Source organism: Pteropus alecto, unplaced genomic scaffold, assembly GCF_000325575.1.
Source record: "Pteropus alecto unplaced genomic scaffold, ASM32557v1 scaffold45, whole genome shotgun sequence".
In the NCBI taxonomy this organism is placed as follows: Eukaryota; Metazoa; Chordata; class Mammalia; order Chiroptera; family Pteropodidae; genus Pteropus; species Pteropus alecto.
In genome coordinates, this window is record NW_006442491.1 from 20307685 (window position 1) to 20316420 (window position 8736).

Sequence of the window (8736 nt, forward strand, 5' to 3'; positions counted from 1 at the left end):
GAATGCAAACCCAGTTAACACTGCCCCACGGCCTCTCTGGACATCTGCCCCAGTTTCCCGTCTGTCCCCGGAGGAACTAGTGTGCCATCCCCTCTGCACACAGGCAGCTAGCTAGAGCTGCCTCCTCCATGGCTTCCTGGTTGGTTCCTCTCCTTGCTGGAGCTGGCATGGCTGGCCCTTTTTCAGTGTAGACCACCAGCTCCCTTCCCTGCCTCTTGAGGCAGCAGACTGTCATATGTGCCCAGCCAGGCTGGAGGCAGCTCACCCCATGCACTGTCTTCTTCTGCACTGTCCTCCCATGGCAGAGGCCTAGGGGCTGACAACGGGCTGTGGAGAAGGTCCCCCTGACAGGGAGTGGCCCCTCTCCCCACCAACAGCTCCTCGATTTCCATTGCTACCCTCAGCAGATGTCTCTGACTGGCCCCACGGGGACTCGGGCAGGCAAAAAGCGGCACTGGGGACTCCCTTTTTGACCCTGCTGTTCAGACGCGTTAGAATTTTCAGAAACCACGGGGAAGAAGTCACCATTTCAGTAAAAGCACCCATAATAATAAAAAAATAGAACTTCCACCGAGCATCACAGATCATTTTGGACAAGATTTTCCAACCTGGTTGGCTACTTTAGTTTGGGACCCATTTTTCTCTCTATTTGATTTTGCTTGTGCAGAAAATAGTTTCCAGCGCATGGATTGGTCTGAGGGAGAATGAGACTCAATTGTGGATACTCTGTTCTCTCTGAGCATGTTGGCCAAACCAGTATCGTCAAGTTATTGAATGGATCATCTATTGGAAATGCAGAACCTTTTGTCACCGCTTGGCTGTTTGTACAGTCTTGTTCTGTGTCCTTTTATCTCAGACCGCACGTGTCCAGATCACTGTGTGGATCTTCTTCCCGTGGTCTCTGTTTGGCGCCTCTTAAGCCACAGTTGTCCCTTAGGATATGACGTGGTGTGACCAGGACTTGCCCCCACCATTCAAGGCCTGGTCACATCTGAGCAGCCCTCCTGGACCTGAAAGAATTCTTCAGACCTCGTGGTTTCATGTCATTATACATACTACATCAGTTTACTATTAGGCATACAATCTCAGATTCCCTTCTCTTGTGTTGGTTGATACCTGCCCTGAGCTTAGAAAAGCTTTGTGAAATGAGAGAGCCTGACCGACTTTTCTTCCTGTCTTCAGGGAGTTCTTCAACTGTTTACCTGGCTTTCCAAACATGACATCACCTAAACTCCTTTTAAAATGTTAAGAACTGGCACACACATTTTCCCCTGCCACTCGGGTTTTGTTGGGAACTTGAGGACCCTGAGCCTCCAGCACCCTCTCACCCTAAGGAATCAGTTGGGGTGAGTTGGTTGGCTCTGCTCTTGCGGGCACATGAAAGCCTGGCTTTAGATGGCCACCTCTGTGCACTGATCAGAGTGAAATAAAAGCTCTCGGTCCCATAAAGGAAACACAATCAGCATAGGTAGAATTGTCCTTGCATTTAGTGTATCATTCTTTAAGAACTTCTAGTCCTTAATTTACCTTACCCAAGGGTTTTTTATCTTAAAAAGAAACTCAGTACAAGGCACCTTTAAAATGCTTGTATTTCCATTGCATAAAGCATCCCTAGAGGAGGAATAACGGAATAATGTTACTTTACTGTGGAACTCTTTAAGCTGCAACAGTTGGTGGGATGTCCTGACTTTAACAGAGATAAAATGAGCACCCCAGACAGGCCTTGCCTACATTTCTGTAATATGTGGGATGTTCCGTAGGGAGGTCATGGAGCCTCTAAATCAGTTTTAGCAAGAGGGTGCTTTGTGGTGTCCACTGGGTCTGTCTCAGCTCACTATCTTCACTGGCAAGCCAATAAACACCTTTAATTTTTTTTTTTTGTTGTATCCTAATCATTTTTTCCTTAAAAATATTTTTATTAAAACCTAGTTAACATACAGTATTGTACCTGTGGCCACAAGACTAGCCAGCGTATCTCAGATTTTTCCCAGCTGGAATAAAGACCCAAAACCAACAAAATACTATTCATCAGGGCTTGATGTCAATTTCTTAAGGGAAGGTTTTAGTGTACAGTCCTCGCGGACTTGGTGGGCTGTGGTTGCAATGACAGCTTAGTTTTCAGAGTTTATAATGCTATTCTCCATAGCTTTGATCATGTGCTACCTACCCAGAGGCCAAGCTAAAAACCTGGGCAGTATTCCACACTGGACTTCAGTTCTCAAACCTTTTGCTGTATTAATTTCTCATAGGTTGTAAGGATATCTGTCTAAGACTTCCTCTGTAGACAGGAAGAATCCCTTTCTTTTAGCTCCCTCCGTTCTGAAATTCTCCAGCTTCCTGGTTGAGAGGAAGAGGGGCACCAACTTGGGGTGGGGTGTGGGGCTGGAGAGGCAGGGTTGAGTCCAGGTTCCCCACTTGGTTTCCAGTTTCTGCTGATAGCACCCCAGCTACCGGGTTGGGGGTGCAAGTTCAGGCTTCCCACTTCTAGTTGAATTTTAGGTATCAATATAATCAGGCTGCTTAGAGGACCAACATTTATAGTTAATATTTGGAGGGGACAAAAAGACAAAGCGGCTCAGCGGTGGTACTGAAGGTGTCAGGGTGGGTAGTCACAGGCCCTTCAGTGTCACCCTGGAAACCAAAAGCAAATGTGATTACGTTCCTGTCCAACCATCAGAGCTCATCTAGAGATTGAGGCCAGTGCTCAGCATCGCCTGCTGAGGAACACTGACAAGTGACCAGACGTCATTGTCCTCTGCCCAGTGAGGAACGATTGCAAGAACCAGAGAAGACCAAACGTGGCCAGTACGGGAGCTGTCTTTAAATGTTCCGAGGGTTGCTTGAGGGCTGGATCATCGGTCGTCCTCTGGGTTCCCACCGCCTGCAGCATGCCTACCTGCATCCAGTGGTGAAAACTGACTCTGGAAGAACTTGGTTCCATCCACCTGCACAGGAATAGTCAGCCCAACTTGAGGTGCACTCTACTTTAGAGGGTCCCTGCAACTCCAGGAGTCATGTGGCCCTCAGGTCACAGTGAGCAGGTGGATCATATCTCGGACAGTGCTGGGTCATGTATGTCTCAGTGGATCTAAGTCTGGAAACAGGACACATCTCCCCAGCCTGGATTCCTGTCTGGCCTGGGCTGCAGTGTACCTTGTGCACACTGGTGTCTTGTGCCCGTCCAGGCCAGGTGGTCTACCAGGAGCTCCTCACTTCTCAGTGTCAATGTGAGCATCTGCAGCTTCTAGACAGAAAGTCTACAGTTCATACGGCCTTCTTCCAATGTCAGATTGGTCCCAAGTGCTGTCACCAGCATGCAAAGGGTGTAGACCTTGTTCTGGGTAGTCGCAGCAAATAGTGGATTTTGAGGGTTCAACAGCATAGTTGGAATTGTAGTGAGTTCTTCAGAATGAAAGCATTAATAATGACCAGGTGGCTGTTGGTTCCTGGAAATTGTAGGAGGGGTTATGGATTGAATAAATCATTTAAAATAAAATATATCTTGGAGGCATTATTCAAAACTGGTTTCTGGACTCTCCCAGGTGAGTAGACCAAGCCAACTTTCTTAGGTGTGTGTTTTTGCTTTTAAGCTATTTACGGAGAACTGGGTGGTGGCGTGTTTGAACCAAATGTAAGAAAAACCAGAGGGACCTGGGCTGTTCCAGCATGGGCCAGACAGCTAGCTGTCGGGAGGAGTCCTGCCTGGGGTGGGGTGGGGTGCTGGGCCAGCTGCCAACTCTGGGTGTCCAATACTTAGGAAACCAAAATGTTGACTCCCTGCCTCTGCCCACGTGCATTGAATTGCTCATTTCCAAAGATGATGGTGCAGGTGACCTTTTCTATCAGCCAGGAGGTTAGGAGGCTGAGGGTGGACCTTGCCTCCCTCCACCTCCACAGCCCTAGAGATGGCGCTTTCCCTGCAGACCGCATCTGGTCAGACCCACAACTGCCCAGTGTACACTCATTGATGCTTATACCAAATAGGGCATGTGCAGCTGGCAGGGACACTTGTCCCTGCGTTGGAGTTGGCAGAGACAAGCAGCAATAAGCATTAGGTGAATGGTTGAAAGTGCTGTTTGGCTAAGAGGACTTCGGTCCACTTTCACAGCTTTTCAAGTTCCTGATGAGGCTACAAAAGCTCCATTTATAAAAGAAAGCCAATAATGTAAATAAATCCAAAACTAAGCCTCCGAGCGTGGTTTTTAAAGGGGGATGATGAATTAGAAACCACCCACAGGATGCAGTAGTCTGGTTTTTCTGTGCTTTGTCATTTCTCTGATAGGAACTTTTGTTACTTAACTCTGTGCATAACTTATTTAATGTACTGTATAAATGAACCAAAACTGTTAAATATGTATTTAGTTTGTTCTACTTAAAAGTAGTCAATAAAAAGGCTATATTCCTTTTTTGACTCAAGCTGGAATGTGCCTGGGAGGGAAGGTGGTACCACACTGAGACGTCCTGCCGGCCGGCTCCTGCATTCTCGCCCCATCTTCCCCAATCTTTGGAAGGTGGGGGACCTCCATGGTCCCTGCTATGGTCTAAAAGGGGTGAAAGCAGAAAGTGTTGCTAAGAGGGTGATTCTAACTGCCGTGCCTCTGGGAAGCCAGCCGAGGGGTGCAGGTCCAACTAGGCTGTCTGCTTTTGCCCACGATTTGGCCTGCCCACCTCATGGTCCTGCAGTCAAGTGACAACAGCTTGCCGACCCTCCCAATTCCTAGTTAGCCTTTCACCATTAAGTGATTTAATAAGGCAAATACATCCACAGAAAGTTCGAAAAATAGGGTAATGAATTTGTTAAGTCCTTTTTTTCTAATAACATGTAATTCCTTAAAATGTTTTAATGTTACCTCGGCTTGTGAATATTCATTCACTCGTGTCCTTTTCACACTGACGTTAAATCTTAACTAAGTTCACTATTGCCTGCACATTTATGTGCTTAATTAATGGTGGTGTGATTTAACTGAGGCCATAGTTTCCTTAAATCTTCAGATCCTGTTGGGCAATTGGATTGCTTTCATGTTTTCCTGTCTAGCATACTGAACTGGACATCTCTCTTCACTTGATTTATTTCTTTGGGATAGTTTTCCAAAGCAGGATTTCTAGAACTGACCATTTATTGGATCCTTGAAGCATACGTTCAAACTGCTTTCTCCGAAAGCCCACCCACCAGCTTGCCATGCCTCCAGCAGGCCCTGGGTCGTACTTCCACTGCTCTAGGGTGGTCTAACCAGCTGTGACATGACAGACTGATGCAGGCACACCTGTGCACACCTGTGTGTGGAGTCTCGGTCTGTCTGTCCAGTTTCCTGGCCAGTGACCTGAGGCAAGGTGCTGGCCTCTGCCCTAGACCTACTTCTGAGTAAACTCTCCTGAGAGGCTTGTTGGGACCACCAGCTTCACAGGCCCACAAAGAGCAAAGGGAGGGGTTGGTTATTAGATCTCAGGGAGGAGAGCTTGGCTGTGGCCTTGGTCCCAGAAGGTAAAGTGGAGGCTTAGCTGTATGCTTGTTCATGCACATGGTGCCAACTGCCTAACCCTGCAATCTACCATCTAGAACAACTACAGGATCTTAACCTTGGGACAGCCTAGCACAAAAAGCACGTTTGGTAGACAAATCACCAATCCACAGACTGCCTTAGCTCTGGAAAAACGGACCCCAGGAACTCAAGTGATAATATAATAAGATACGTTAAATTTGCTGTAGAAGTGGCAGACTGAAAAATTTGCCATTTCCATAAAACACCCAAATGCTGGATAAATTCTGATGAAGGTACTTGTAACTGCACTGCTGAGGTCACAGATGAGAAATTGAGTAAACAAACCACAGAGGTAGTTGAATTCAAAAGAGGAAACCTGTGCGCCATAGGAGCAAAAGAAATTCCAAGAAGTCAGTTTGAGGGATTAGCTGCCTATAGGAGGAACAGGAGACTAGACTTTGAGCCTCTACTAAATGTAGAGACAAAAGTGAGACTGCTCCATGAAGCCAGGTCACTCTCACTTTGGCCTCAGTGAAAAGGCAAGCAGGGAAAATCTGCCTGTCTGCAAAGGGAATGAAGCAGAAAACCTCTGCCCCTGCTGAAGAATGAAAAAGAATCTGACCAGAGACTACTTGAGTCTGCTCTCTCCTGGGACTGAGATTCAGATTTTCGTTACTTCAGAGGTCAAAGAACCCATGGGTTGAGAAATTAAGATGATTCCAGGCTTTGTAGTATCTCCTGGTATCTGGCAGAAACATAACTGTCAATCATCTAGAGAAAAAATCAAAATAATCATAATATTGCATATCAACCAATTAAAAAGTATCCAAAAAAGTTACTAAACATCCAAGGAAATGAGCCACTATGAGGAAAAGTCAGCAGAAGCAATCATCAACTCAGACTCCTGGGACTTCAGTCATCATTATCAGATACAGAATATAAAATAACTATGAAACCTCTAGAAAAAAATTAGCAAAAAATACAAGACTAAAAATAACTAGGCAGATAGCCTTCCAGAGGCCTCTATTCTGGGAGAGACAAAGCAGTAATCTGTTAAAAAATAAACATAATTAGGCAGATTTGAAAATAGAATTCTGGAAATGACAATCACTGAAAGAGTACTACTGAATAGCATATTTCAATGAATTTGAAAATGAGTGAAGCATTACTATATGATTCTTTGTTACAAAGAGATGGAAAATGGGTTCTTTCTGAAAGAGGATTGTGAGGGAAGAGCCCTTTCGAATTTTACCAAGCATAGAGTCAAGGAGCCTATTGACGTATTTATCAGTATAAAGGGGAAAAAAAATGGCTTGAGATGATGATACAATCTCAAAATGAGCAAACATGCGTCGACCTAAACCCATCTTGGCCCTCTGTGCTTGTTTCCAACTGCTAGATTTTGAGGGTGGTGGGTTGGATATATCCTCTCCTCAGGCATCCTCCGTCTCCAGGGTTGGGGAAACCAACAACCCCACCCTCACCCTTGCCTCATTACCCAGGACGGCTTCATTGCCTAGTGTCGGACGCCCTCTTGTGGACAGATCTAGACGGACTACCTCTGCTGCTTCCATCCACAAGTGAGATTCCTATCCAGGGCTCACGCTCCAGTAACTTTTGCCTTCTCCTTTGCACCTTTTCTGAGGCTGCCTTCTGCCCCACAGGTTCATCTAACGTTTTCTGGGTGCCTCCTGGGAAGTTCCAGAAATGATCATGCCCTGGCTCCACTATCACCTACCTTCCCAGAGCTGGGCCCTGGGTTGTCCACATCAGAACCATTCTCCATCTCACGCTGTGTCCCATGGCTCTTCCTTGCTGCCCCATCTGCCATCCTACAGCCCCAAGGCTTATAACTGCCACTGTCCTCCACCCTGGGCTGATTTTCATTACTAGAGGATGCCTGAGATCTCCCTTAGCACTGTTCACGCTTGAGAACAAATAGCTATTGGGGCCAGGGACTAGATCCATCTTTGTGACCCACAGAAAAGTACTTGCTCACTGAGCCTCCGTTTCTTCATCCGTAAATTGGGGGTGCTGATGATGCCTACACCATTGGGTTGTTGTGATCATATGGGAGTCACCCTAGCATAGGACCTAGTACCCAGGAAACCCCCATAAACAGAGGTTGCTATCACAACCTGCTGCTCTCTCTGCCAGTAAGTGATTTCCCTGAGGATTCATCTTTGTCCTAGTATCCTGCCTGGAGCCTAGTGTCTTAAGTAGTATTTGTTTGAGGAATAACTTTGTGAAGGCCTACCTAATTCCGTGATATGGGAGTCACCCTAGCATAGGACCTAGTACCCAGGAAACCCCCATAAACAGAGGCTGCTATCACAACCTGCTGCTCTCTCTGCCAGTAAGTGATTTCCCTGAGGATTCATCTTTGTCCTAGTATCCTGCCTGGAGCCTAGTGTCTTAAGTAGTATTTGTTTGAGGAATAACTTTGTGAAGGCCTACCTAATTCTCAGGCCCTTTGTTAAGCCCCATAAGCATCTGTGTTAAGGGCACTTGGTATGCATGTTTCTCATTGAGAGCTGGAGGCTAATGGCAGCCATCTAGACTGCCGCTGTCTCTCTAGCACCTGGCCTGGCACTGGGCCAGTCCTCAGGACAGGTTTGAATGTGTGCAGGTGAGTCACTGGCACAGGTGGGAGGAAGGTGAGGGAGCAGGTGCAGGGAGTGGGTGAAAGGGTGGGGAACAGCAGCTGGCGGAAGCAGCCAGGACCTCTCCCAGCTTCGGTAGTCTGCCTACCCTTGACCTGGGTACTCTCACCAGCCAGGGACATTTCACCATCCCCAGCACCCACCACGGAATAGGTGCCCAGTGGATGTTAAAAAGAGACACCAAGAGCAGGGCATTGAGGGCATGGATTAGGAAAGGCAACCCAGACCTGATGGCCTTGACCAGCTACCTAAAGGCTAAGGAAACGTTTCTGTAGTGAGTGGGGATGGCAATGGGAAGAAGTTTTTTAGTTTTGTTTGCTTCAGCTATTTTTGTGGAGGAAACAGAAGAAATTAGAACACAGAATAGAAAGCACAATGATTTCCTCCTGCATGGGCTTCTCTGTTAAGGACAGACACTGAAACCTGGACAGACACCTGTGACTCAGATGCTGGCAGCACTTTTTAGGAACTGCCAGGGATCTGGGAAGTGGGGTGGCAGAAGGACAGCCTGGCATGGTGCTGGACAAGGAGCCATCAGGGAGCCCTATGCTTGTTTTTTTGGCCTGGGAAGCCAGGCCGGTGAGAGCGGCTCT